This window comes from Danaus plexippus, chromosome 6 (genome assembly GCF_018135715.1).
Source record: "Danaus plexippus chromosome 6, MEX_DaPlex, whole genome shotgun sequence".
Classification (NCBI taxonomy): domain Eukaryota; kingdom Metazoa; phylum Arthropoda; class Insecta; order Lepidoptera; family Nymphalidae; genus Danaus; species Danaus plexippus.
This window is the reverse complement of record NC_083540.1, coordinates 2,550,472-2,578,138: the sequence shown is the minus strand read 5'-3', so window position 1 is coordinate 2,578,138 and position 27,667 is coordinate 2,550,472. Positions and strand designations below refer to the sequence as shown.

Sequence of the window (27,667 nt, the reverse complement as noted above, 5' to 3'; positions counted from 1 at the left end):
TTATTTATTACTCCGTTATGTTCTTTTGCTTATCTATAAGGCATTATTCATAAGGCATAAAAACATACAGAAAAATGCTCTGAAAAAAAGCAACGTTTGAATTCGTATATTAATTTAACAATAAAACCCCAAGAATATTTTCTTATTATCAGTTCAGGTGTTGGAACAAACTTTTTAAAGCACTAAATGTTTCTTTCAGAAACAATATTAAAAACGGAACACAAAATATACAGAAGCGGATATGTTCTTACTTTACCAAAGCTAAGTTAATACCCCATGCCGCTAATGCTCTACAAGCTCCACATATTAAATTTATCGCTTTATCACAAGATGGCGTTACTTAAATTTGTTCTACATTCTTGTCATACTCTACATTTTTAGTTCCAAATATGCTGGAGTGGTGGCGCTAGGAAAAAGGCTCGTATTTCTACATCGCGCTAGTAAAATTTCTGCTCTCAGAATGACCCGGTGGATGTGAGGTAGTCAAGTCATACTTACCTGGCGTAGGGGATACCGTGATCATGAAGGCGGTTCCCCCAGAGCGAGGCTCCTCCATTGCACTGCGGCGGGGTTGACCTCTGTGATTATCCCTTATGTGGATAACTCGGACGCGTAATTTTTGGTAGTAGGGGACTGCGTACGCGCCGTCCCCTCCATAACTCATATCATACTTCCTTTATAAAGTGGAAAAACGATGTCACTTTATTATAATAAAATCTAGTAAACTTTAAGACTTCACTTTAAGAAGGCTGGGTCAACTTAGAACTTATGAAAGTGTTTGGTTAAGTCAATAACCGAGGTGTTTATTATAATCTTGGTCTCATTTATTATTGAATATTAGGTAGTTCCTCACAAGATACTCCGTGTATTGATAACTTGATGTATTATTCAATTAAAAGTTTATATTGCTATCCTTATAGAAAAAAACTTTTGCTAAAGCTGTGTTACATATACATTAACAATAGAAAAATGAAATTTTAAATATCTATTCAGTAGTATATATATTCAGACATAAATTTTTTGATAGTATAACTTTCCAACATTAGTAAGTGATATGACTGCGTCATATTAGTCACAATTTAAGTGGTCTAAAATAACCAAAGAAGGCGTTTCGAAAACCTTGAGTTACAATGTAGGATTATTGTTTATCTCCAATAATATTTAATATTGTAATTAATATTTTAGTAGATAAAACATTAGTAACGATACAAAAAGGGGGTTATCGGCTCATGTTTAATAATAAATCCACAGAATCCATTTAAAGCTTCGCTGACGATCTCGCAATACTGACACGTCACCCCACACACTGCCAAGTACTATTCAATGAAGTAAATAAATTCTGAGAGTCTAAGGCTGGACTGAGGAGAAAAACAAATAAATGTCACTGTCTGTGCCTCGGTAGGTGGAATACAAGATATACCTCATACTATCCGGGATTACGTTACGTTAGGTGGTCAATTCGTTTCAACGGTTACGGAAAATGCTCCTTTTACGTTTCTCGGTCCTAAAATAGATAATATAGGTCGTACTCCATCCTTAGAAGGAATAGTAAATATCTTTTTGAACGATCTTCACAAGATCCATAACCAACGGATAAGTAACGTCAAAGAAGCTTGGATCTACGATTATAATTATCTAATATCACGTATGAATTGGCTTTTCTTTGTCTAAGATTTTAATAAAACCCTTTTATTAAAGTTAGATGCAAGCGTCCTAAAGGTGTTGTAGTTGTGGCTCGGGCTCGTGCTGCCGGCTGATTCATCAGCGTTATTCAGGGATTGCAATAATTTTGGGATGATTCTAGAAAGGCCATCGGAGCTTTATAAACATCTAAGAGTTTCGAAGAGACATCCTGGGGAAATCAAATGATGACGTCGTTACATCACTTCCAAAATACAAAGATGCCCTAGAGCTAGAATCACGTCTTCAATTCCATAAACAGTTTATGATAGGAGCACAAAGTAACATGCAATGAGATTAGAAATGTAGAACGATTGCCTACACATAGATTTTTGACTCTCCCAGACCAGAGTAATCTATTAAGATGTGGTAAAGGTGTATGGTATTCCTGGATAACGGTCAATACTCTCGTCATCGTGATAGAGTTTTAAAAAATCATCGGTGAAGCGGTTAGTCTTTCGATAGCCAAAGCAAACGAAAGAAATTACGACAAATAAGCTATCAATAGGTTTTGTGAGAGAAGGCAGTAGGGCTACAAAATCAAACCTTACTTTATCATTAAAGATACTTCGGATTGGACTATAATGAAGGATAGATAATCAGCGTCTCGACAAGCCATTTTTTATATTAGCGTATTTTAAAGCGGGTTATGTTAATAGAGATTACGGTTCCTTTGGAAACCACCATCCCCAAACTCCATGCCTTCAAGGTCAAGAAGTATTACAAGGTCACTAACGAACTCATTTAGAATAGGTTCGTTGTAATTTTGCACACGGTAGAAGTAAAGGCGAGATGAATAACAGCCAAATCTCTCTACAACATAGTAAAAGACTTGGGCCTGTCAAGAAATAACATCAGTTCATTCTCGGGACGTGCGTCGAAGGCAGCCCTTGTAGGTTCGTTTCAAATTTGGTTAGGTAGATAGCGAAGCTTGGACTGTTGAGGTGAGCGTTTAATGCAAGTTAGATAGGGGCCCCTTAAACCTACGCCTAGGTCGTAAGTCCCAGGAAATGGAGCAATAAATAAACTCTTTATTGACGATACATTAAATTATCACTAAGATTATAAATAAACACCTCGGTTATTGACTTAACCAAACACTTTCATAAGTTCTAAGTTGACCCAGCCTTCTTAAAGTTTACTTGATTTTATTATAATAAAGTGACATCGTTTTTCCACTTTATAAAGGAAGTATGATATGAGTTATTGAGGGGACGGCGCGTACGCAGTCCCCACTACCAAAAATTACGCGTCCGAGTTATCCACATAAGGGATAATCACAGAGGTCAACCCCGCCGCAGTGCAATGGAGGGGCCTCGCTCTGGGGGAACCGCCTTCATGATCACGGTGTCCCCTACGCCAGGTAAGTATGAATTTACAACCTCATTACCACAGAGTCATTCTGAGAGCAAATTTCTTACTAGCGTGATTTAGAAATACGTGAGTTCTCGTAAGCGCCACCTATTGTGGCAGTCAGAAATTAATCAGTATAGAGCATGTACATCTGTACGTAGAGCATAATTTTGAATATTATTGAATGGTTTGTCATTTTATCGATGGATAGTTAGTTTTTTTATTATTTTAACTAACTTAGGAGAACTTGGTGATGAGCCCCAAGTTGGTACACCCACTGTCCTAATCCTCTAACACTCGTTGCTAAAGTAGGGGACGACCTATCATTACCGGTCGTAGTGAAATCTGTGATCGACATTTCTAGGTCGTGGCAGGCGGTGCTCTCCTTTTGCGAAATGGACATGGCAAAGGAGGCAGCGGAACGGTTAAGGAAAGATAACCCGAAATCGACCTAACAATTATGTTTTACCTATTAACATTCAGTTTCACTTTAATTCTTCGAGTATATATGCCAGTAAAATTAATTAATAGTTTTAAAAATATTCAGAATATCCAAGTTTCCGTGATGCAGCGGTTCACATCACATCTGCCTAACAAGCAAAAGGTCCCCGGTTCGATCCCGGGCGGACACAAATTTTTTTCACTTAACCTTACTTTTCTTTTTATTTAAAACTTTTACATAAAACAATGAATATGAATTGCATAATTCTATAGTTTCACTATAGTATTAATATTGTTTGCAATTCAATTGCAATTTCTAAGAAAACTAATGAAATTTTAATTTGGCTCTCGGCCCATAATATTAAACGATACAAAAGCCGTTTTCCCAGAATATTTAAACATATATATTTAAAATACCTTAGATATCAATCACTGCCATATTGACATGTTCACTCAACTCTTTTCCCTAATTAAGCAAATATTAAAGTTTTTTTAATTCCTAATTATTATGAAATAAAATGTTGCTACAGAACTAAATATAAAAAATAAAATAGTGACAATTTCCTGGTTTTAATAAAAAAACATGTGTTGAAAACGTCTATATTTTTAGCAGAGACACGAGTCAACAATTGATATACTCGTACACTAACACACTTGTCGTATCTTAACTTGTAGAGCATTTTAACTATGTTATTTATTACTCCGTTATGTTCTTTTGCTTATCTATAAGGCATTATTCATAAGGCATAAAAACATACAGAAAAATGCTCTGAAAAAAAGCAACGTTTGAATTCGTATATTAATTTAACAATAAAACCCCAAGAATATTTTCTTATTATCAGTTCAGGTGTTGGAACAAACTTTTTAAAGCACTAAATGTTTCTTTCAGAAACAATATTAAAAACGGAACACAAAATATACAGAAGCGGATATGTTCTTACTTTACCAAAGCTAAGTTAATACCCCATGCCGCTAATGCTCTACAAGCTCCACATATTAAATTTATCGCTTTATCACAAGATGGCGTTACTTAAATTTGTTCTACATTCTTGTCATACTCTACATTTTTAGTTCCAAATATGCTGGAGTGGTGGCGCTAGGAAAAAGGCTCGTATTTCTACATCGCGCTAGTAAAATTTCTGCTCTCAGAATGACCCGGTGGATGTGAGGTAGTCAAGTCATACTTACCTGGCGTAGGGGATACCGTGATCATGAAGGCGGTTCCCCCAGAGCGAGGCTCCTCCATTGCACTGCGGCGGGGTTGACCTCTGTGATTATCCCTTATGTGGATAACTCGGACGCGTAATTTTTGGTAGTAGGGGACTGCGTACGCGCCGTCCCCTCAAAATAACTCTTATATAAGTACTTGTTTATCAGCTAGAATCAATTGGATCGGTTAGTATAACTTAATTTCCGAATTGTGTTTAATTTTACAAATATATGCTGGCCTTATCTAGTCTTGAATTTGTAGATAATCCCGTACTAGACACTTTGTATTTGTGTACTGATAACTAGATTTGTCATTCAACAAACACTTATAGTAATACACGTCTGTTACAGAAGTCAAATAGATTCACACTTCAGATAATAATATTATTATTATGCAATAAGTTTAGAAATGCAGAACGAGTGGTTAGACATAGGAGATTTTTGCATCCCATTAGCACTAAAATGGCGCACCTTAATCCATGATTGGTCGCCAGCATTGCTAAAATTCTATCTCAATGCGTTTCAGATGACTCTTCCAGATCAGAGTAATTTAGTAAGATGGGGTAAAGGTACCGAAAAGACCTGCTATATCTGTGGGAAGGCACTTGGAACTGCTAGGCATTTGTTGGTGGGATGTAGGGTACTCCTCGATAGCGGTCAATACTCGCGTCGTCACGATAGGGTTCTGGAAATCATACGTGAAGCGGTTAGTCTTTCGGTAGCCAGAGCGCAAAAGGAAATAACCACAAACGAGCGATCAGTAGGTTTTGTGAGAGAGGGCACTAGGGCTATAAAAACAAATGTCAAGCCTTACTCCATCCTTAAAGCGGCTATGGATTGGACTATAATGATGGATACGTGTGAAAAACAATACAAAATCCCCGAGGATATTTGTGCGTCGGCCTCCAGACCAGACATATTTATGTATTCGCGAATCTTAAAGCGCGTTGTGATGATAGAGCTTACGGTTCCTTGGGAAACCAACATCCCCAAAGACCATACCATCAAGGTCAACAAATATTACGAGCTCACAAACGAACTCACTCGAAATAGGTTCGTCGTGGATTTATACGCGGTAGAAGTGGGAGCGAGAGGTATAACGGCTAAATCTCTCTACAACCTACTAAAAGACTTGGGCCTGTCCAGAACTCACATCAATTCGTTCTTGGAACGTACTTCGAAGGCAGCCCTAGTAGGTTCTTTTCAAATATGGTTAGGTAGGGAGAGGAGCTTGGACAGTGGAGGTGAGAGTTTAACGCGCGTTAGTTAGGGGCCCCTTAAACCTACACCTGGGTCGCAAGTCCCAGGCACTGTTGAAGCTCTACTCCCTGCAACGCAATGGACCCGACACCCGCACGGTGAATCCATTGAATGCTAAGAGGTTTCGTCTCGTCTCACTATTATTCAAAAACAGTTGCTATGATGAATGCTGTCCCTTACTAATGTAATACTTTATAAGTGTTATACAGAATAAAAAAATTACCGACTATAACCTTTAGAAAAGTCCAAAACCTGACTGATTAGACTCGAATCCAATTATTTTTAGTTACATACGTACGATCAGTAAAAAAGGTTTCACTTGTTGTGAGGACCGATCTAGTGACAATAATAACTATGTCATATTTTAATTTTAATGGCTTTATACCCCTGGTAATTTACTTTAATTTAAAATATAATTACTATTTGTAATGAGGAATATTATTTGGTATCCGTAGGAGAGGCAGTCTATTTTCATAATAATGGGATTTTGGTGAATTCATAGTCTACTTCACTTTATCAGTTCTTAAAACCTTCATTGCCAGATACATGTTCCTCGACCAGCGCCATCTAACGATGATGATACAAAGTAAGAATGTAAAGCGTGTAAAAAAATATATATTAATGTTTCCCGATTTGTAGCCCAACAAACATATGCAAATTGATGCTGAACGAATATTTTTATTTTTGAATTTGTATATTTGAATAAAGGCTACATCCTAATGAAACATACTATGATAATCTTAATTTTGTTACACTAAAATATAATGCTTAAATTTCTTAATTAATAAATTATTTACAGAATTACAAACATTAAAGGAGCTTTATATGTTCTCATTGTCTTTTAGCAAGAATTTGTGGCAGAAAGTAAATGATATAGTTTAAAAACATTACTTAGTACTTATGAGATATATGTTATAATGTTATGTTACGTAAATTAACTTTTATTGAATAAAGGATTCGTTATAGTTTTAAAAATGTGCAGAGTTATCAAGTTTCCGTGGTGTAGCGGTTATCACATCTGCCTAACACGCAGAAGGTCCCCGGTTCGATCCCGGGCGGAAACATTTTTTTCTCTCACTTTCTATGCCTTATATTATGTATAAAAACATATTTCCACTATTCTATACCTCAATTATTTATTGGACAATGCTGTTTAATCTTATTCCAGAAGTAATAAAATTACTGAGAAAAATATTTTAATAAAATCAAGAAATATATTGTTTCAACATTTTTGCAATAACTATTACGGAATATCTTTCCTCGTATTAATATATTTGGTTGCATGAAATGAGCATTATTCGAATAAAGAATTCCATTTGAATATTAAAAAGTCGAAAATTAATTATAAGCAAATACACACAGTGTCTGTACAAATTTTCCTTATATACTTGTTTTCCTTATACAGTAGATTCGCATATATACTTTTTTCATTACATAAAATTTCTCTTTATATACTCATTTTCTTCATATACTAGTTTTGATTATATACTATTTTTCCTTATATAATAGATTCGCTTGTATACTTTTATTTCCTCATATACACATTTTCTTTATATACTAGTTTTCCTTACACACTAATTTTCTATTAAAACCACTTAAATCTACGGAACCTTAAGTATATATCGGCGTAATTCTGATTATTTGAATAAGTAATAATTGAGGGTAGTTGAAATTATCAAGTGACATCTGCATAGCCACCTGTGCAAGTGTAGTCACCACAATGAGTCTCAGTTGGTACAAATAGAGGCGAGAGTACAGATTACAGATACGGTCTCCGACGGCAATCCTCATGCCCGCATGCTGGCAATGTGCTAGCACGCGGGCATGTTGAGTACCGTGGGAGCGTTCAAAGCCAATTTCAACTAGTAGTTTAGATTAGGCGTCCCAGATAACCCTGGTAGCCCTTGACAATAAACATATGACCGACAGTACCGACATAAATGTCCTCAAGACACACCAAGACAACATTTACAATAACACACCGCCTTCGCCGGCGAAGACTAGTTCCCGTTTTTTACACGTCGCTCCGGCGTTCTGCCGTCGGGGGGCGTCATGCAATGCAATCCCAGGTGGGATTCGATGCCATCCTCCACTTCTACGACGTTCTAGGCCGAGGTCCGGCCTCTTAGAGGTACCCTTGGGACGGACCCAACCCCTGTCGGGCCCTTCGGGCCCGAATTAAAGAGTTTGGTCCCATTGGGCTATCCACCTCTCCCGGTGACGTTGTAACAGCCAATAGGGCTAACAGCATATATAAAACGAAACTAAAAAAAAGATTACAGATAGTCTCGCTTGAGCCGTTGCAATGATAGAACCTCTTCCAAGTAAGGGATTTGTCAAACAGTTTACGAGGTTACCTTCAAGAGTCTCAGATCCTGAAGACATTCAAAAATAAAGTCATTGGTGACGTCAGTTATGCTCACGATGCTCTTTTAAAAAACGACAAAGTGCTTCTAACTTCGACATATAACTTACGAAAGATTCGTAAACACCCCACACTTTACAAATTACTTCGACTCTGTACAGATTTATCTGATTGGTGGCGAAGGTAGAACTACTTGTAAAACTTACATGTGTACTTTTTATTCATGTTTTTCGAAATAAGCAAAACATTAAAACAGATGGAGAGTCGTTACAGTTAAACCTCTCGTATCAAAAATCTTCACATCCACCGTCCAAGTTTCTCTCCTTACTTACACTTAACCAAGTTTGAAATTAAATATTATATAAAATATAAAGGAAGTAACTTATTTAATTCATATGAATGATTAGTGTTACATATATAAAACCTCTTTCTTTTGTTGAAAATATAAGAAGTAGAAGTGGGATAAGAATCACGGAGCACTGCTAGTGCATTAGTTTGACAGACGCTGTGTTATTCTCGATTACATCTAGGAGATACTTTGACGAACCCTTCGCGGTTGGTGATGAGATGATAGCAGACGATTTGAGTCTATAACAACTGTCTTACTATTGTTCAATACATTTTTGTCGAATAATAGATATTACAACAGGCTCCATTATGCAAAATAACCAATGTTCAAATTTAATATATTCAAAGTACTCTTTTATAGATTTTTTGTAAATGAAACCTAGTCACAGTATTACTACCAGATGATAGAATTTTGTTAATTCTTGTATTGATTTTTTCTTTTCCAGTTGTCGTAAATATTAAATTTAAACAGATCAAGCTATAATGGCTCTGAGATGGATCTTATCTGAAGGTGGCGTTGCATGTCGGTTACAAAGCAGGTTTTTCTTGAAGAAGATGAGATTAGGACTTACACTTGGGTACAATAACATACTATAATAAATACTTTGTATTAAAGTTGATTGTGTTTGATATTTAACGTACCCGAGGTTTTTCTGTTAAAGTGTGTGACGTCACACACGCGATCATCCCCTCAAGTTTCTACTATAACAATATTCTATTGAAAGTTTAATATAAACTTCGAGTTTGAGAATTATATCTCATATATTTACCAGCTCTGATGACGGTTGGTCTTTGTATCTCGAGCTGTGATCTATTCCTATTAGGAAACATCACGAATCCTAATGACACAGCAGATCTCAGACTGAAGAGTTATTGTTAGACAAATACATATGTGTTACTTGCGTGAAGCGAGATCACTCTGTAGCGACTACGTAGTTAATATAAGGGATTGTCTCTGTAATAAGAACATAGCCTTAATTTTGACTTAAAGCACTATAACTAACCACTACAATTAAAATGGTTGGTCTTTCAGATTTCAGGCAAACCGGCAAAATCTCCCCACCCTTCCTAAATTTCAATTTCTAAACAATTATGGAGGGGACGGCGCGTACGCAGTCCCCACTACCAAAAATTACGCGTCCGAGTTATCCACATTAGGGATAATCACAGAGGTCAACCCCGCCGCAGTGCAATGGAGGGGCCTCGCTCTGGGGGAACCGCCTTCATGATCACGGTATCCCCTACGCCAGGTAAGTATGAATTTACAACCTTATTACCACAGGGTCATTCTGCAAGCAAAAATCTTACTAGCGTGATGTAGAAATGCGACCTTTTTTTGGCTAGCGACATCCCTCGAGCATATTAGAAACTAATTATGTAGAGCATAGAAAGTGTGAAGAGCAAAATTTAAGTAGCGCCATCTATTGATAATATTATAAATTAATGATGTAGCTAGTTAGTATTGAAAGGCGTTTTCCTAAATGTTTTAGGGGGCTGTCTATGTATATTCTCGCGTTTACTACGGCTTCTATACCGAAATATTAAGCAATATTTCAGTGAAAATGTCAAACTTAATAATTATATCATACACTGTGAATATAATCACGTCTGCTATGACCAATTCACAATTTTTACTACCAGAATATGGCAATATGTACGGAAACAGAAGATAAAAATATACGTTGCTAAAATATAATATTTATCAGTTGCCGATTTTTTTGAAAAATATTTTCGAGGCCAAGAACCTAAAATGTTAACTAAGACAGTATTATCAAGAACTTTTGAATACAAAATTAAAGCAATGTTTGTGAAATAAAAAAACTAATACATATGTTTTCCATGTAACACACACACAGACACATTTTAATACTGTAATGAAATAAATTAGATTATAAATAATGCAAATTGATAATTATAAAACAACTTACAGTTTATTTTTTTCAACCTCCTCCCTTCAACCTTAATTTCACATATACGATATTTCACATATCTTGTTAAGAAGTGTTTCGTTTTCTGTAAACCCACCTTTATAATTTGAACAAATGTAAAAACCTGATTCTAAAAAACCTGACTTGTATTCTTCTTGTAAGTATGTAATGCATTTTTATTTAAGAAATAATATTAGTTTAAATGCACATTACTGTTTGATCGATGCTTTTAGTATGTTAAATAAAAAACACTAGAGGACACGAACATATATATATTTATACATATATTTTTTAAAGGACAAATAAACTTTTTTCTATTCTAATTTTATGAACGCGTCAATCTTTTGTTGCAATTAAATATTACTTATTAAACAGGAAAGATGTGGCTTGAAATGTCCAGACCAACTTTTATTGATTGCGTTCAAATTTTATTTTATTCTCTTCGTTTTAATGCATTAAAATATTATATTATTTTTTAAAATATTTTATTATGTACGTGATATATACTTTTGGTTGCCATATTAATTATGTTGCATAATCTTTACAGTAATCTACAGTACAGTAAAGTCAGTCATCAATAATCTACAGTAATATTGTATTATTACTATCATATTACAACTTGATAAGTATTTTAATAGTTATTTGAAAAAAAAAATGGGTTACTCATTCATATTGATAGCAAAAATGAAATACTTTTGTGAGGTTTGTATAAAAAAGTTTTATTTAAAAAAAATCTCATTTTATATTTGAGAAAATAGAGCCATTATAGTAATTTTGTAAAAGAATGATATTAAAACGTTCAAATTATATTAGTATTTTCAAGTAAGACGTTATGAAAGCGAATGTAAAAATATGTTTCCGCCCGGGATCGAACCGGGGACCTTCTGCGTGTTAGGCAGATGTGATAACCGCTACACCACGGAAACTTGGATACATTATGTATTATTTAAAATATTACGGAACCGTCTGTTGTTCTATACACATATAATATAGTTTTATAAGAAAGAAAGAAATTATTTACATACAATTTCAATTCAAGTTCCTCTTTTAAGTGTATCATAGGTTTTAAAAGCCTTAATTTATGATATATTTTATTAGTGTTATACCAGTTTTATCTTAATTCTAAATGTAAAAAACTGGTTGTCATATGTGTACACTTATCCAGTATACAAATTTTATAAGTACTTGCAATAGGTATGAAATAAATTTAAATGAAACTAATATCTTTCGGATTGCTACCCCTCGTCTGCACTACACATGTCGTCTGCCCGTGATCGCGGTTGCTGCAAAGTAACCGAAAGCTCGGGAGTATGTAGTTTCGAAAATAATAAAAATATTAGTTTTATTTAATTTGATTTCTCACTGATATTTTGAAACTCGTTTTAATAATATATGTAATTGTAATTAATTGCAATATATTGTAATAAAGGGCATATAACTAATCTGGTTGAAAACATAGCCCAAAGCTATATTTCTCAAATTCTGTAATCGATTGAAAATTTTATAGAATCACAGAAATTATCGTTTTTCTTAAGTTTTTTTTTTTATTAAATAAAAAAAATATATACCTTCTTAGACCATATCTGAAGCTTTTAGATTTAGGCCCAACCCTTTACATATTTACAAACAACAGCTAATTTCAACGTTAGTTGTAATTTCGCGTAACTTAATTTTATGTCTATAGAGTTTAATGAACATGAGTCATCGTTTTCACTCATTTAACATGACAGGAAGATTGAAAGGAAAAATGCTAGTGAAATATAAACATAATAATTTTTATACCAAAACTATAAAATTACTCATGGAAATTTGCTATTTGCAAATTTATATAAATTGTATAGAAGACAGATTTTTTATTTAAATTCTTTATCGAATCTCTTCAACTGTCTTTTTAATATCTCTATATTTTATAATGAAAATATGGCAAAATAAATCACCTTGTGAATTATATTTACTTTTAATTATTATTTGTACAAACTGTTTTATTCGTTTAATAACTAAAATGATTTGTAAAATATTGGCAAATATGATTGAACGGTCTCTTTCTTTTTCTAAATTGAAAAAAAAAGTTCACGAGGATGTTATCAAGCTTAAAATAAACATTTAACTCTATCTCGTGATTTCCAGTTAAATTTTCATTAAATGAAGGAAAACCTTTTCAATTTCAATTTTAGACCAGCTCTACATTATTATTTCCAAAAATCACCAATAGATGGCAATGATGGTAAAGTACTGAATATAAACTCGTGTACGGAGAGATATAGAGTATAGAGTTATAAAAAATATTACATAAACAAATTAACATTCCTCTATTTCTGTGAAATATAAAAATAAATTAATCATACTTTTAAAGATACTTAAATATTATTTCATTTTTTGTATACTTTCTACTTTATTTATCTTAGACGTAACTTATCAATTATTTAAAAAAAAAATTATTCCTACAAATATTGTTCAGAGATTCCGACTCTGTATTCCGTATGCTTTGAAAAGCTTTACATGTATAGTCTCTACATTGTTAGTTTCTAATTCGCTCGAGAGGTGTCGCTACCAAAAAAGGCTTTTATTCCTACATCACGCTAGTAAGATTTCTGCTCTCAGAATCAGTCGGTGGATGTGAGGTAGTCAAAGCATACTTACCTGGCGTAGGGGATACCGTGATCATGAAGGCGGTTCCCCCAGAGCGAGGCTCCTCCATTGCACTGCGGCGGGGTTGACCTCTGTGATTATCCCTTATGTGGATAACTCGGACGCGTAATTTTTGGTAGTGGGGACTGCGTACGCGCCGTCCCCTCAATAACCCATATCACACTTCCTTTATAAAGTAGAAAAACGTTGTACTTTTATTATAATAACTTATGAAAGTGTTTGTTTAAGTCAATAACCGAGGTGTTTATTTATAAACTACCTGATAAATCTTGGCCTCATTTCTTCTCGAACTATTAAGATACTCCGTGTGTTGATAACTTAATGTATCGCCAATAAAGTGTCTATTTTATAACTCCATTTCTGTAATGAAACAAACATGTTGGGTTTTATCATGAAATTGTACTTACATACAGTACTTCTCAAATTTATTATTAAATTTTAGTTGGTTGTATGATATGGAGAAGAATATTCATACAAACAAGCGGCCCTTTTCATTATATTATCATTATTATTACAAATCATTAAACGAACCGAGCTGGAAGTGAGAGGAATATATAACTAATGATTCAATTAAACTATGATAATATCTACAAGTTTGCAGGAATAACAAAACTATTCAATAATGTTTTTCCTTCTTTAACTTAATGCTGTTTATGCATGACAGTCATACCAGAATAATTTATACACATAATACTTCTTACCCCTAACATATTTTGTTGTTCCAATTTACCTTCAAAAATGTATATACCCTTGGATTAGTGGCTTGCACACCATAGATACATATAAGCACTACATACCCTACCCATATAACAAGTAAACCTATATTGTTTAATTTTTACTTTCAATGGTACTTGACAGTGTGTGGGGTTACGTGTCAGTATTGCGAGATCGTCAACGAAGGCTTAAAATGGATTCTGTGGATTTATTATTAAACATGAGCCGATAATCTCTTTTTGTATCGTTACTTATTAGTTTATTTACTTAAATTTTAATTACAATATTAAATATTATTGGAAATAAACAACAGCCTTGAAATAGTCGTACATAGTGACTCAAAGTTTTCGAAACGCCTTCTTTAGTTATTATAGAAGTCTTTAATTTTGACTAATATGACGCGATCATATAACCAACTAGTGTTGGAAAGTTTTACTATTTTTGTGCGAATAGTATTAATTCATGATATATCGAGTATCGAACCGAACGCATTCTCTAAGTCTATCGAACAAACTGTAATTTGCCTCTTGCTTTTTCTAGCATCTTTTAAGATCTCCGACAGCAAAGTGTTGTGTTCTAGGCATCCAGAAATCCCGAGTAAAAATCCCCTTCTGGTGATTTGGCCTAAAGTACCTGTTGTTAAACATGAATCTCGTCCTTCTCATTTATAGAACCGATAAAAAGATATTAGCTATAGTTCGGTCTAGTATCTTTTGGATCCGAAACTTGATCTCTTTTGGGACTGAGGACAAAAATTACTTTCCCGAAGGATTCACTTCCTTGAACAGATATTACCGGGATTCACTTCCTTGCACAGATATTTATAATTTTACGAACAGATGGACATTTTTAAAACACTATGGGATTTCATCGGGTCCTGGTGCAGATTTAGAAGATTTTTTCTTAATCTGACAACTTTTTTCCTCTATCGTTGGTTGAATGCCACGGAAGTCGAGGCGAGAAATTTCAGGTTTTTGTCCGTCAGGATGCCCCTACAGTCTGACACTTTTGGGCACCTCATATGTGCTTTTAATATGGGCCTAAATTTGTTCGTTGGTCAAGGGAAGCTTTCTGCGTTCTTTCTTAAAAATGGTTTTCAAATACTTAAAGGGGTTTTATCCAAAATCTACTTCATGTTTTGCCCGGTCAAACATATTCTGATATTGTGCGGTTGGCTCCGATATTTCTTGAATTAATTTTAGAATTGAACTTAATTTCCTGGCTAGTTGGTGACTAAGATTATTGTCGCGTAGGGCTTTGGCTATACGTAGATTTTTTATTAACTCCCGTTTTTCTCGTTAAAGTAGTTATAAACAGTGTTTTGGAAAGTTTCTATTTGCGAGTTCAATTCCTGCTTCGAGCTTGGATGCTCTAAAGGACCGTAAAATTATCGTCGTGAACTTTTTATTATTTTATTTTAGTTTAAGTAAGTGATTACAATTAGCATTGTTATTATAGAACAGTAAATTAAAAGACTAAAAGATAATATACATATTATATTCCATAAACTATGAAAGTTTTTATTATAACAATAAAGAAAGTGTTGTTTTTCTACACTTTGGACAGGATGTCCGATAGGACACAATGTAGGATATATAAATTATAAAGGGGACGGCGCGTACGCAGTCCCCCACTACCAAAAATTACGCGTCCGAGTTATCCACATTAGGGATAATCACAGAGGTCAACCTCGCCGCAGTGCAATGGAGGAGCCTCGCTCTGGGGGAACCGCCTTCATGATCACGGTATCCCCTACGCCAGGTAAGTATGCCTTGACTTCCTCACATCCACCGGGTCATTCTGAGAGCAGAAATCTTACTAGCGTGATGTAGAAATACGAGCCTTTTTCCTAGCGCCACCACTCAAGCATATTTGGAACTAAAAATGTAGAGTATGACAAGAATGTAGAACAAATTTAAGTAACGCCATCTTGTCATAAAGCGATAAATTTAATATGTGGAGCTTGTAGAGCATTAGCGGCATGGGGTATTTACTTAGCTTTGGTAAAGTAAGAACATATCCGCTTCTGTATAAGGTACGAGTACGAGTTTAAACGTTGCTTTTTTAAAACATTTTTCTGTTTGTGTATTTTGTTTGCAATTGAAATTGCAAACAATATTAACACTATAGCAAAGCTTTAGAATTATGCAATTCATATGCAATGTTTTATGTAAAAGTTTTAAATAAAAAGAAAAGGAAGGTTAAGTGAAAAAATTTTGTTTTCGCCCGGGATCGAACCGGGGACTTTTTGCTTGTTAGGCAGATGTGATAACCGCTGCACCATGGAAACTTGGATATTCAGAATTTTTTAAAAACTATGACGAGTCCTTTTACAAGGTAATTTTACTGATATATATACTCGAAGAATAAATGAGAAACTGAATCTTAATAGGTAAAATATCGAAGACTATTTACAAACATAATTGATAACGGTCGAACACATATTTATGCTTTAGCTTGCCTCTTGTATAAAACGTCTAGTCTATTCACTTAAAAAACTAGCTGATTCCTCCTCGCCGCAGAAAAGGGGGGAGGCTGTGGAAACGCTTTCTCCCAGTACTGGCTATACGATCACGGATCCAGCGCGAGATGGATTTGTTACAGAGGCTTTACACCCGATTCTTCTGCGGCGTTGTTGGGTCGATTTCGGGTTATCTTCATACTTACCTGGCATACTTACCTGGCGTAGGGGATACCGTGATCATGAAGGCGGTTCCCCCAGAGTGAGGCCCCTCCATTGCACTGCGGCGGGGTTGACTTCTGTGATTATCCCTAATGTGGATAACTCGGACGCGTAATTTTTGGTAGTGGGGACTGCGTACGCGCTATCCCCTCAATAACTCATATCATACTTCCTTAATAAAGTGGAAAAACGATGTCACTTTATTACAATAAAAATCAAGTAAACTTTAAGAAGGCTGGGTCAACTTAGAACCTATTAAGGTGTTTGTTTAAGTTAATAACCAAGGTGTTAATTATAATCTTAGTCAATTAAGAGTTTATTTATTACTCCATTTCCTGGGACTTATGACCCAGGCGTTAAGGGGCCCCTATCTAACTTGCATTAAACGCTCACCTCAACAGTCCAAGCTTCGTTCTCTACCTAACCAAATTTGAAACGAACCTACAAGGGCTGCCTTCGACGCACGTCCCGAGAATGATCTGATGTTATTTCTTGACAGGCCCAAGTCTTTTATTATGTTGTAGAAAGATTGGCTGTTATTCATCTCGCTTTTACTTCTACCGTGTGCATATTTACAATGAACCTATTCTTAATAGAGTTCGTTAGTGACCTTGTAATACTTGTTGACCTTGAAGGCATGGAGTTTGGGGATGGTGGCTGCCAAAGGAACCGGGATCTCTATTAACATAAACCGCTTTAAAATTCGCTTATATAAAAAATGGCTTGTCGAGACGCTGATTATCTATCCTTCTTTATAGTCCAATCCGAAGTATCTTTAATGATAAAGTAAGGTTTGATTTTGTAGCCCTACTGCCTTCTCTCACAAAACCTATTGATAGCTTATTTGTCGTAATTTCTTTTTTCGCTTTGGCTATCAAAAGACTAACCGCTTCAACGATGATTTTTTAAGACTCTATCACGATGACGAGAGTATTGACCATTATCCAGGAATACCCTACATCTTTACCACATCTTAATAGAATACTCTAGTCTGGGAGAGTCAAAAATCTATGTGTAGCCAATCGTTCTTCATTTCTAAGCTCATTGCATGTTACTTTGTGCTCCTATCATAAACTGTTTATAGAATTGAAGTCGTGATTCTAGCTCTAGGGCATTTTTGTATTTTGGAATTGATGTAACGACGTCATCATTTGATTTTTCCAGGATATCTCTTCGAAACTCTTAGATGTTTATAGAGCTCTGTTGGCCTTTCTAGAATCATCCCAAAATTATTGCAATCCCTGAATAACGCTGATGAATCAGCCAGCAACGCGAGCCCGAGCCACAACTAGAACACCTTTAGGACGCTTGCATCTAACTTTAATAAAAGGGTTTTATTAAAATCCAGAAAAGCCAATTCATACGTGATATTAGATAATTATAATCGTAGATCCAAGCTTCTTTGACGTTATTTATCCGTTGGTTATGGATCTTGTGAAGATCGTTAAAAAGATATTTACTATTCCTTCTAAGGATGGAGTACGACCTATATTATCTATTTTAGGACCGAGAAACGTAAAAGGAGCATTTTCCGTAACCGTTGAAACGAATTGACCACCTAACGTAACGTAATCCCGGATAGTATGAGGTATATCTTGTATTCCGCCTACCGAGACACAGACACAGACATTTATTTGTTTTTCTCCTCAGTCCAGCCGTAGACTCACAGAATTTATTTACTTCATTGAATAGTACTTGACAGTGTGTGGGGTTACGTGTCAGTATTACGAGATCGTCAGCGAAGCTTTAAATGGACTCTGTGGATTTATTATTAAACATGAGCCGATAACCCCCTTTTGTATCGTTACTAATAGTTTATCTACTAAAATATTAATTACAATATTAAATATTATTGGAGATAAACAATAATCCTACATTGTAACTCAAAGTTTTCGAAACGCCTTCTTTGGTTATTTTAGACAACTTAAATTTTGACTAATATGACGCAGTCATAGCACTTACTAATGTTGGAAAGTTATACTATCAAAAAATTAATGTCTGTATATATATATCGGATTTTATTACAAATTCATTATTTTAAAGACAGGACGCCAGCCTCGCTGACGTCTCTAATGTCACTTATTTCAGAAAGTTCCAGATATTTTAGAATGAAACTTCAATTCTTCTAAATGTTCTTGTATTTCTCGAAGGTTCTTTATGCTCCGCACTCGCTGAACTCTGCAGTCCCTTGTCGTGCGTCCAGACGTCATATTTAAACCAGAATTCAAACATAGTTCTATTCTCTTTGATTTCGTTTTACTTTTAACAATAGTAACGACGACCAATAAGGTGTTATAATAATTGGTGCCAGTTATTTTCATGTTGCATCTGTCGTTGAAGCTGCTCGCGCCGATATATATACTACAGAATAGATATTTAAAATGTCATTTTTCTATTGTTAATGTATATGTAACACAGCTTTAGCAAAGGTTTTTTTCTATAAGGATATCAATATAAACTCTTTATTGAATGATACATCAAGATATCAATACTCGGAATACTTTGTGAGGAACTACCTAATATTCAAGAATAAATGAGACCAAGATTATAATAAACACCTCGGTTATTGACTTAACCAAACACTTTCATAAGTTCTAAGTTGACCCAGCCTTCTTAAAGTGAAGTCTTAAAGTTTACTAGATTTTATTATAATAAAGTGACATCTATTTTCTACTTTGTAAAGGAAGTATAATATGACTTTTTAAGGGGACGGCGCGTACGCAGTCCCCTACTACCAAAAATTACGCGTCCGAGTTATCCACATAAGGGATAATCACAGAGGTCAACCCCGCCGCAGTGCAATGGAGGAGCCTCGCTCTGGGGGAACCGCCTTCATGATCACGGTATCCCCTACGCCAGGTAAGTATGCCTTGACTTTCTCACTTCCACCGCGTCATTCTGAGAGCAGAAATTTTACTCGCGTGATGTAAAATTTCGAGCTTTTTTGCTAGCGACACCACTCGAGCATATTTGGAACTAAAAATGTAGAGTATGACAAGAATGTAGAACAAATTTAAGTAACGCCATCTTGTGATAAAGAGATAAATTTAATATGTGAAGCTTGTAGAGCATTAGCGGCATGGGGTATTTACTTAGCTTTGGTAAAGGAAGCACATATCCGCTTCTGTGTATTTTGTGTTCCGTTTTAAATATTGTTTATGAAAGAAACATTTAGTGCTTTAAAAAGTTTGTTCCAACACCTGACTGGTGAAATAAGAAAATATTCTTGGGGTTTTATTGTTCAATTAATGTACGAATTCAAAACATTTTTATGGTAGTTTTTATTCCTTATAATGATGGGAAAACAATAATAGCAAAAGACAGAACAGAACGGAGCAATAAATGACATAGTTAAAGATACGACAAGTGTATTAGTGTACGAGTATATCAATTGTTGACTCGTGTCTCTGCTAAAAATATAGAAGTTTTCCACATATGTTTTTTTATTAAAACAACGAAATTGTCACTATTTTATTTTTTATATTCAGTTCTGTAGCAACATTTTATTTAATAATAATTAGGAATTAAAAAAACTTTAATATTTGCTTAATTAGGGAAAAGAGTTGAGTGAACACGTTAATATGGCAGTGATTGATATCTAAGGTATTTTAAATGTAATTTTTGCAGCTTACATTTCAATGTTGTTAAATTCGGAGATGCAAAGACCATAATACATTTGCAATTATGAATTAATAATTTTCCATTAACTTTTGATTTTACTGCGCAATTTTTGCAATATGTAGTTAATTTTCTAATAAGTTTATAATTAAATCCTATTAACTTTAAAAGATATTTATAATATACGTGTTTAAATATTCTGGGAAAAAAGCTTTTGTATCCTTTAATATTATGGGCCCAGGGCCAAATTAAAATTTTATCTATTTTCTCAGAAATTGCAAACATTATGAATACTATAGCGAAACTATAGAATTATGCAATTCATATTCATTGTTTTATGTAAAAGTTTTACATAAAAAGAAAAGTAAGGTTAAGTGAAAAAATTTTGTGTCCGCCCGGGATCGAACCGGAGACCTTTTGCTTGTTAGGCAGATGTGATGTGAACCGCTGCATAACGGAAACTTGGATATTCTGAATATTTTTAAAACTATTAATTAATTTGACTGGCATATACTCGAAGAATAAAAGAGAAACAGAATCTTATTACGACTTATTCTTATCTGATTTTTATCTAAATCTTAACTAAATCTACAAACATAATTTAATATTTACAAACATAATTGTTAACTTTCGAACACATTTTTTATGCTTTTGCTTGCCTCTTGTAATTTAAGCTTCTCTAATTTATCAATAGCAATGTTTGAGATTATATTAAAATGTCGTTATTTGTGTGCTCGTAAAAAAATTACTAGTTGAAACTCAATTCTAATGAGTTTAATTCTGGTAACAAAAAGGCAGTCATAAAATTATTAATGAAAGCTCTAAGCTCTTATTTAAAAAATAAAAAGTCTGCGTCTGCTTGTTTTACTCATTTTAATTTTTGTCTTTGACTTGAATAGCAGGTGTTTTTCTTTTGGTGTTACTGTAAAATGCTTTTCACATACCGCCCAGCCCGGGGATGATAAATATGATTACGTGGTCTCCTGGGTATAAAGCGCTAAGTCTATCCACTTAAAAAACCAGCTGATTCCTCCTCGCCGTAGAATAGGGGGGAGGCTGTGGTAACGCTTTTTCCCAGTACTGGCTATACGATCACGGATCCAACGCGAGATGGATTTGTTACAGAGGCTTTACACCCGACTATTCTGCGGCGTTGTTGGGTCGATTTCGGGTTATCTTTCCTTAACCGTTCCGTTGCCTCCTTTTGTGCCATATCCATTTCGCAAAAAATTAGGACCGCCTGCCACGACCTTAAAATGTCGATCATAGATTTCACTACGACCGGCAATAATAGGTCGTCCCCTATTTTAGCAACGAGTGTTAGATTAGGTGTTGGCGTTATACTTAGGAGTTAGCATTTCTCCATGAGCATTCGCCTCCTCGCGAAACCGGTATAATAACGCGAGGATTAGGATAGCGGGTGTTCCGCGAGGCTCATCACCAAGTTCTCTTAAGTTAGTTAAAATAATAAAAAACTAACTATCCATCGATAAAATGACAAACCATTGAATAATATTCAAAATCATGTTCTACATCCAGATGTACATGCTCTATACTGATTAATTTCTGACTGCCACAGTAGGTGGCGCTTACGAGAACTCACGTATTTCTAAATCACGCTAGTAAGAAATTTCCTCTCAGAATGACTCTGTGGTAATGAGGTTGTAAATTCATACTTACCTGGCGTAGGGGATACCGTGATCATGAAGGCGGTTCCCCCAGAGCGAGGCCCCTCCATTGCACTGCGGCGGGGTTGACCTCTGTGATTATCCCTAATGTGGATAACTCGGACGCGTAATTTTTGGTAGTGGGGACTGCGTACGCGCTGTCCCCTCAATAACTCATATCATACTTCCTTAATAAAGTGGAAAAACGATGTCACTTTATTACAATAGAAATCAAGTAAACTTTAAGAAGGCTGGGTCAACTTAGAACCTATTAAGGTGTTTGTTTAAGTTAATAACCAAGGTGTTAATTATAATCTTAGTCAATTAAGAGTTTATTTATTACTCCATTTCCTGGGACTTACGACCCAGGCGTAGGTTTAAGGGGCCCCTATCTAACTTGCATTAAACGCTCACCTCAACAGTCCAAGCTTCGTTCTCTACCTAACCAAATTTGAAACGAACCTACAAGGGCTGCCTTCGACGCACGTCCCGAGAATGATCTGATGTTATTTCTTGACAGGCCCAAGTCTTTTATTATGTTGTAGAAAGATTTGGCTGTTATTCATCTCGCTTTTACTTCTACCGTGTGCATATTTACAATGAACCTATTCTTAATAGAGTTCGTTAGTGACCTTGTAATACTTGTTGACCTTGAAGGCATGGAGTTTGGGGATGGTGGCTGCCAAAGGAACCGGGATCTCTATTAACACAAACCGCTTTAAAATTCGCTTATATAAAAAATGGCTTGTCGAGACGCTGATTATCTATCCTTCTTTATAGTCCAATCCGAAGTATCTTTAATGATAAAGTAAGGTTTGATTTTGTAGCCCTACTGTCTTCTTTCACAAAACCTATTGATAGCTTATTTGTCGTAATTTCTTTTTTCGCTTTGGCTATCAAAAGACTAACCGCTTCACCGATGATTTTTTAAGACTCTATCACGATGACGAGAGTATTGACCATTATCCAGGAATACCCTACATATTTACCACATCTTAATAGATTACTCTGGTCTGGGAGAGTCAAAAATCTATGTGTAGCCAATCGTTCTACATTTCTAATCTCATTGCATGTTACTTTGTGCTCCTATCATAAACTGTTTATGGAATTAAAGTGGTGATTCTAGCTCTAGGGCATCTTTATATTTTGGAAGTGATGTAACGACGTCATCATTTGATTTCCTCAGGATGTCTCTTCAAAACTCTTAGATGTTTATAAAGCTCTGTTGGCCTTTCTAGAATCATCCCAAAATTATTGCAATCCCTGAATAACGCTGATGAATCAGCCGGCAACACGAGCCCGAGCCACAACTACAACACCTTTAGGACGCTTGCATCTAACTTTAATAAAAGGGTTTTATTAAAATCAAGAAAAGCCAATTCATACGTGATATTAGATAATTATAATCGTAGATCCAAGCTTCTTTGACGTTACTTATCCGTTGATTATGGATCTTGTGAAGATCGTTAAAAAGATATTTACTATTCCTTCTAAGGATGGAGTACGACCTATATTATCTATTTTAGGACCGAGAAACGTAAAAGGAGCATTTTCCGTAACCGTTGAAACGAATTGACCACCTAACGTAACGTAATCCCGGATATTATGAGGTATATCTTGTATTCCGCCTACAGAGACACAGACAGAGACATTTATTTGTTTTTCCCCTCAGTCCAGCCGTAGACTCACAGAATTTATTTACTTCATTCATTAGTACTTGGCAGTGTGTGGGGTTACGTGTCAGTATTGCGAGATCGTCAGCGAAGCTTTAAATGGACTCTGTGGATTTATTTTTAAACATGAGCCGATAACCCCCTTTTGTATCGTTACTAATAGTTTATCTACTAAAATATTAAATATTATTGGAGATAAACAATAATCCTACATTGTAACTCAAAGTTTTCGAAACGCCTTCTTTGGTTATTTTAGACAACTTAAATTTTGACTAATATGACGCAGTCATATCACTTACTAATGTTGGAAAGTTATACTATCAAAAAAATTATGTCTGAATATATATACTACAGAATAGATATTTAAAATTTCATTTTTCTATTGTTAATGTATATGTAACACAGCTTTAGCAAAACTTTTCTGTTATAAGGATTGCAATATAAACTTTTTATTGAATGATACATCAAGATATCAATACTCGGAATACCTTGTGAGGAACTACCTAATAGCTCAAGAATAAATAAGGCCAAGATTATAAATAAACACCTCGGATATTGAATTAACCAAACACTTTAATAAGTTCTAAGTTAACCCAGCCTTCTTAAAGTTTACTTAATAAAGTGACATCTTTATTTTACTTTATAAAGAAAGTATGATATGAGTTATTGAGGGGACGGCGCGTACGCAGTCCCCTACTACCAAAAATTACGCGTCCGAGTTATCCACATAAGGGATAATCACAGAGGTCAACCCCGCCGCAGTGCAATGGAGGAGCCTCGCTCTGGGGGAACCGCCTTCATGATCACGGTATCCCCTACGCCAGGTAAGTATGCCTTGACTTCCTCACATCCACCGGGTCATTCTGAGAGCAGAAATCTTACTAGCGTGATGTAGAAATACGAGCCTTTTTCCTAGCGCCACCACTCAAGCATATTTGGAACTAAAAATGTAGAGTATGACAAGAATGTAGAACAAACTTAAGTAACGCCATCTTGTGATAAAGCGATAAATTTAATATGTGGAGCTTGTAGAGCGGCATGGGGTATTTACTTAGCTTTGGTAAAGTAAGCACATATCCGCTTCTGTATATTTTGTGTTCCGTTTTTAATATTGTTTATGAAAGAAACATTTAGTGCTTTAAAAAGTTTGTTCCAACACCTGATTGGTGAAATAAGAAAATATTCTTGGGGTTTTATTGTTCAATTAATGTACGAATTCAAAACATTTTTATGTAAGTTTTTATTCCTTATAATGATGGGAAAACAATAATAGCAAAAGACAGAACAGAACGGAGTAATAAATGGCATAGTTAAAGATACGACAAGTGTATTAGTGTACGAGTATATCAATTGTTGACTCGTGTATCTGCTAAAAATAGACACGGTTTCGACATATGTTTTTTTATTATAACCACGAAATTGTCACTATTTTATTTTTTATATTTAGTTCTGTAACAACATTTTATTTAATAATAATTAGGAATTAAAAAAACTTTAATATTTGCTTAATTAGGGAAAAGAGTTGAATGAAAATGTTAATATGGCAGTGATTGATATCTTAGGTTTGTTAAATATAATTTTTGCAGCTTACATTTCAATGCTGTTAAATTCGGAGATACAAAGACCATAATACATTTGCAATTACGCATAAATAATTTTCCATCAACTTTTGATTCCACTCCGCAATTTTTGCAATATGTAGTTAATTTTCTAATAGGTTTATAATTAAATCCTATTTACTTTAAAAGATATTTATAATATACGTGTTTTAATATTTTGGGAAAACGGCTTTTGTATCGTTTAATATAATGGGCCCAGGGCCAAATTCCAAATTTTATCAGTTTTCTCAGAAATTGCAATTGAATTGCAAACTATATTAATACTGTAGCTAAGCGATAGAATCATGCAGTTCATATTCATTGTTTTATGTACAAGTTTTAAATAAAAAGAAAAGTAAGGTAAAGTGAAAAAATTGTGTCCGCCCGGGATCGAACCCGAGAGCTTTTGCGTGTTAAGCGGATATTATGACCGCTACGCCACGGAAACTTGGATATTCTGAATATTTTTAAACCTATTAATTAATTTGATTGGCATATACTCGAAGAATAAAAGAGAAACTGAATCTTATTACGACTTATTCTTATCTGAATTTTATCTAAATCTTAACTAAATCTACAACTATTTACAAACATATTTGTTAACTGTCGAACACATTTTTTATGCTTTTGCTTGCCTCTTGTAATTTAAGCTTCTCTAATTTATCAATAGCAATGTTTTAGATTATATTAAAATGTCGTTATTTGTGTGCTCGTAAATAATTACTAGTTGAAACTCAATTCCAATGAGTTTAATTCTGGTAACAAAAAGGCAGTCATAAAATTATTAATGAAAGCTCTAAGCTCTTATTTAAAAAATAAAAAGTCTGCGTCTGCTTGTTTTACTCATTTTAATTTTTGGCTTTGACTTGAATAGCAGGTGTTTTTCTTTTGGTGAAACTGGTAAAATGCTTTTCATATACCATAGATAAAATGACAAACCATTCAATAATATTCAAAATTATGCTCTACATCCAGATGCACATGCTCTACACTGATTAATTTTTGACTGCCACAATAGGTGGCGCTCACGAGAACTCACTTATTTCTAAATCACGCTAGTAAGAAATTCGCTCTCAGAATGACTGGGTGGTTGTGAGGTTATTAAGTCATACTTACCTGGCGTAGGGGATACCGTGATCACGAAGGCGGTTCCCCCAGAGCGAGGCCCCTCCATTGCACTGCGGTGGGGTTGACCTCTGTGATTATCCCTAATGTGGATAACTCGGACGCGTAATTTTTGGTAGTGGGGACTGCGTACGCGCCGTCCCCTCAATAACTCATATCATACTTCCTTTATAAAGTAAAACCGATGTCACTCTATTATAATATAATCGAGTTAACTTTAAGAAGGCTGGATCAACTTAGAACTTATGAAAGTGTTTGGTTAAGTCAATAACCGAGGTGTTTATTTATAATCTTAGTGATAACTAAATGTATCGTCAATAAAGAGTCTATTTATTACTCCATTTCCTGGGACTTTACGACCCAGGCGTAGGTTTCAGGGGCCCCTATCTAACGTGCATTAAACGCTCACCTCAACAGTCCAAGCTTCGCTCTCTACCTAATCAAATTTGAAACGAACCTACAAGGGCTCCTTCGACGCACGTCTCGAGAATGAACTGCCGTTATTTCTTGACAGGCCCAAGTCTTTTATTATGTTGTAGAGAGATTTGGCTGTTATTCATCTCGCTTCTACTTCTACCGTGTATAAATTTACAACGAACCTATTCTTAATGAGTTCGTTAGTGACCTCGTAATACTTGTTGACCTTGATGGCATGGAGTTTGGGAATGTTGGTTTCCAAAGGAACCAGGGGCTCTATTAACAGAACCCGCTTTAAAATCCGCGAATATAAACATAGTCTGGTGGAGACGCCCACCAACTAGCAATCCTTCATTGTAGTCCAATCCGAAATAGCTTTAATGATAAGTAAGGTTTGATTCTGTAGCCCTAGTGCCTTCTCTCACAAAACCTATTGATAGCTTGTTTGTCGTTATTTCTTTTTGCCTTCTCGCTACCGAAAGACTAATCGCTTCACGTATGATTTCTAAAACTATCGCGACGACGCAAGTATTGACCGCTATCCAGGAATACCCTCCTTCCCATCAGTAAATGCTTAGCAGTTCCAACTGCCTCCTCGCAGTTGTAGCAACTTTTTTCGGTACCTTTACTCCATCTTATTAAATTATTCTGATCTGGGAGAGTCATCTGGAACGCATTGAGATAAAATATTAGCAGTGTTTGTTCGCCAGCATGGATTAAAGTTAGCCATTTTAGTACTAATGGAATGCAGAAATCTCCTATGTGTTTCATTTCTCTATTTCTGCATTTCTAAGCTCATTGCATGGATCTTTTATTTAGAATTCTCGTCTTGCCGAATAAAGGTCTTTAATAAATACGTGTCTTTGGCCTTCCCACATGATCCTAACCCTACTCTGTTATTTTGTGCTCCTGTGTATGTAATTGAAGTCGTGATTCAAG

The 27,667-nt window shown here is 35.1% G+C and overlaps 1 long non-coding RNA gene and 13 other non-coding genes across 14 annotated transcripts; 7 read left to right on the top strand and 7 right to left on the bottom strand.

The window, feature by feature from the left end:
- The first annotated feature begins 490 nt into the window (after positions 1–490).
- LOC116779288 (U1 spliceosomal RNA) lies at positions 491–654 on the top strand. Its single transcript, XR_004354189.2, has one exon. It is a non-coding gene; the product is annotated as a U1 spliceosomal RNA (small nuclear RNA).
- Positions 655–2,888: 2,234 nt separating this feature from the next.
- On the bottom strand, positions 2,889–3,051 carry LOC116770479 (U1 spliceosomal RNA). Its single transcript, XR_009752506.1, has one exon. It is a non-coding gene; the product is annotated as a U1 spliceosomal RNA (small nuclear RNA).
- Positions 3,052–4,654: 1,603 nt separating this feature from the next.
- Positions 4,655–4,818, top strand: LOC133318739 (U1 spliceosomal RNA). The gene has a single exon (XR_009752508.1). It is a non-coding gene; the product is annotated as a U1 spliceosomal RNA (small nuclear RNA).
- A 2,116-nt stretch (positions 4,819–6,934) lies between these two features.
- On the top strand, positions 6,935–7,007 carry Trnav-aac (transfer RNA valine (anticodon AAC)). Its single transcript has one exon. It is a non-coding gene; the product is annotated as a tRNA-Val (tRNA).
- Positions 7,008–9,751: 2,744 nt separating this feature from the next.
- Positions 9,752–9,914, bottom strand: LOC116779295 (U1 spliceosomal RNA). Its single transcript, XR_004354195.2, has one exon. It is a non-coding gene; the product is annotated as a U1 spliceosomal RNA (small nuclear RNA).
- Positions 9,915–11,437: 1,523 nt separating this feature from the next.
- Trnav-aac (transfer RNA valine (anticodon AAC)) lies at positions 11,438–11,510 on the bottom strand. Its single transcript has one exon. It is a non-coding gene; the product is annotated as a tRNA-Val (tRNA).
- Positions 11,511–13,216: 1,706 nt separating this feature from the next.
- Positions 13,217–13,379, top strand: LOC116779293 (U1 spliceosomal RNA). Its single transcript, XR_004354193.2, has one exon. It is a non-coding gene; the product is annotated as a U1 spliceosomal RNA (small nuclear RNA).
- A 2,173-nt stretch (positions 13,380–15,552) lies between these two features.
- On the bottom strand, positions 15,553–15,716 carry LOC133318736 (U1 spliceosomal RNA). The gene has a single exon (XR_009752504.1). It is a non-coding gene; the product is annotated as a U1 spliceosomal RNA (small nuclear RNA).
- A 903-nt stretch (positions 15,717–16,619) lies between these two features.
- LOC133318737 (U1 spliceosomal RNA) lies at positions 16,620–16,782 on the top strand. The gene has a single exon (XR_009752505.1). It is a non-coding gene; the product is annotated as a U1 spliceosomal RNA (small nuclear RNA).
- A 1,968-nt stretch (positions 16,783–18,750) lies between these two features.
- On the bottom strand, positions 18,751–18,989 carry LOC133320880 (uncharacterized). The gene is made up of 2 exons (XR_009753979.1): positions 18,891–18,989; positions 18,751–18,817 (listed from the first exon to the last, which is right to left on the bottom strand). It is a non-coding gene; the product is annotated as an uncharacterized LOC133320880 (long non-coding RNA).
- A 344-nt stretch (positions 18,990–19,333) lies between these two features.
- LOC133318735 (U1 spliceosomal RNA) lies at positions 19,334–19,497 on the bottom strand. The gene has a single exon (XR_009752503.1). It is a non-coding gene; the product is annotated as a U1 spliceosomal RNA (small nuclear RNA).
- A 2,423-nt stretch (positions 19,498–21,920) lies between these two features.
- LOC116779285 (U1 spliceosomal RNA) lies at positions 21,921–22,083 on the top strand. Its single transcript, XR_004354186.2, has one exon. It is a non-coding gene; the product is annotated as a U1 spliceosomal RNA (small nuclear RNA).
- Positions 22,084–24,256: 2,173 nt separating this feature from the next.
- LOC116779286 (U1 spliceosomal RNA) lies at positions 24,257–24,420 on the bottom strand. The gene has a single exon (XR_004354187.2). It is a non-coding gene; the product is annotated as a U1 spliceosomal RNA (small nuclear RNA).
- A 1,874-nt stretch (positions 24,421–26,294) lies between these two features.
- LOC116779294 (U1 spliceosomal RNA) lies at positions 26,295–26,457 on the top strand. Its single transcript, XR_004354194.2, has one exon. It is a non-coding gene; the product is annotated as a U1 spliceosomal RNA (small nuclear RNA).
- Positions 26,458–27,667: the final 1,210 nt, after the last annotated feature.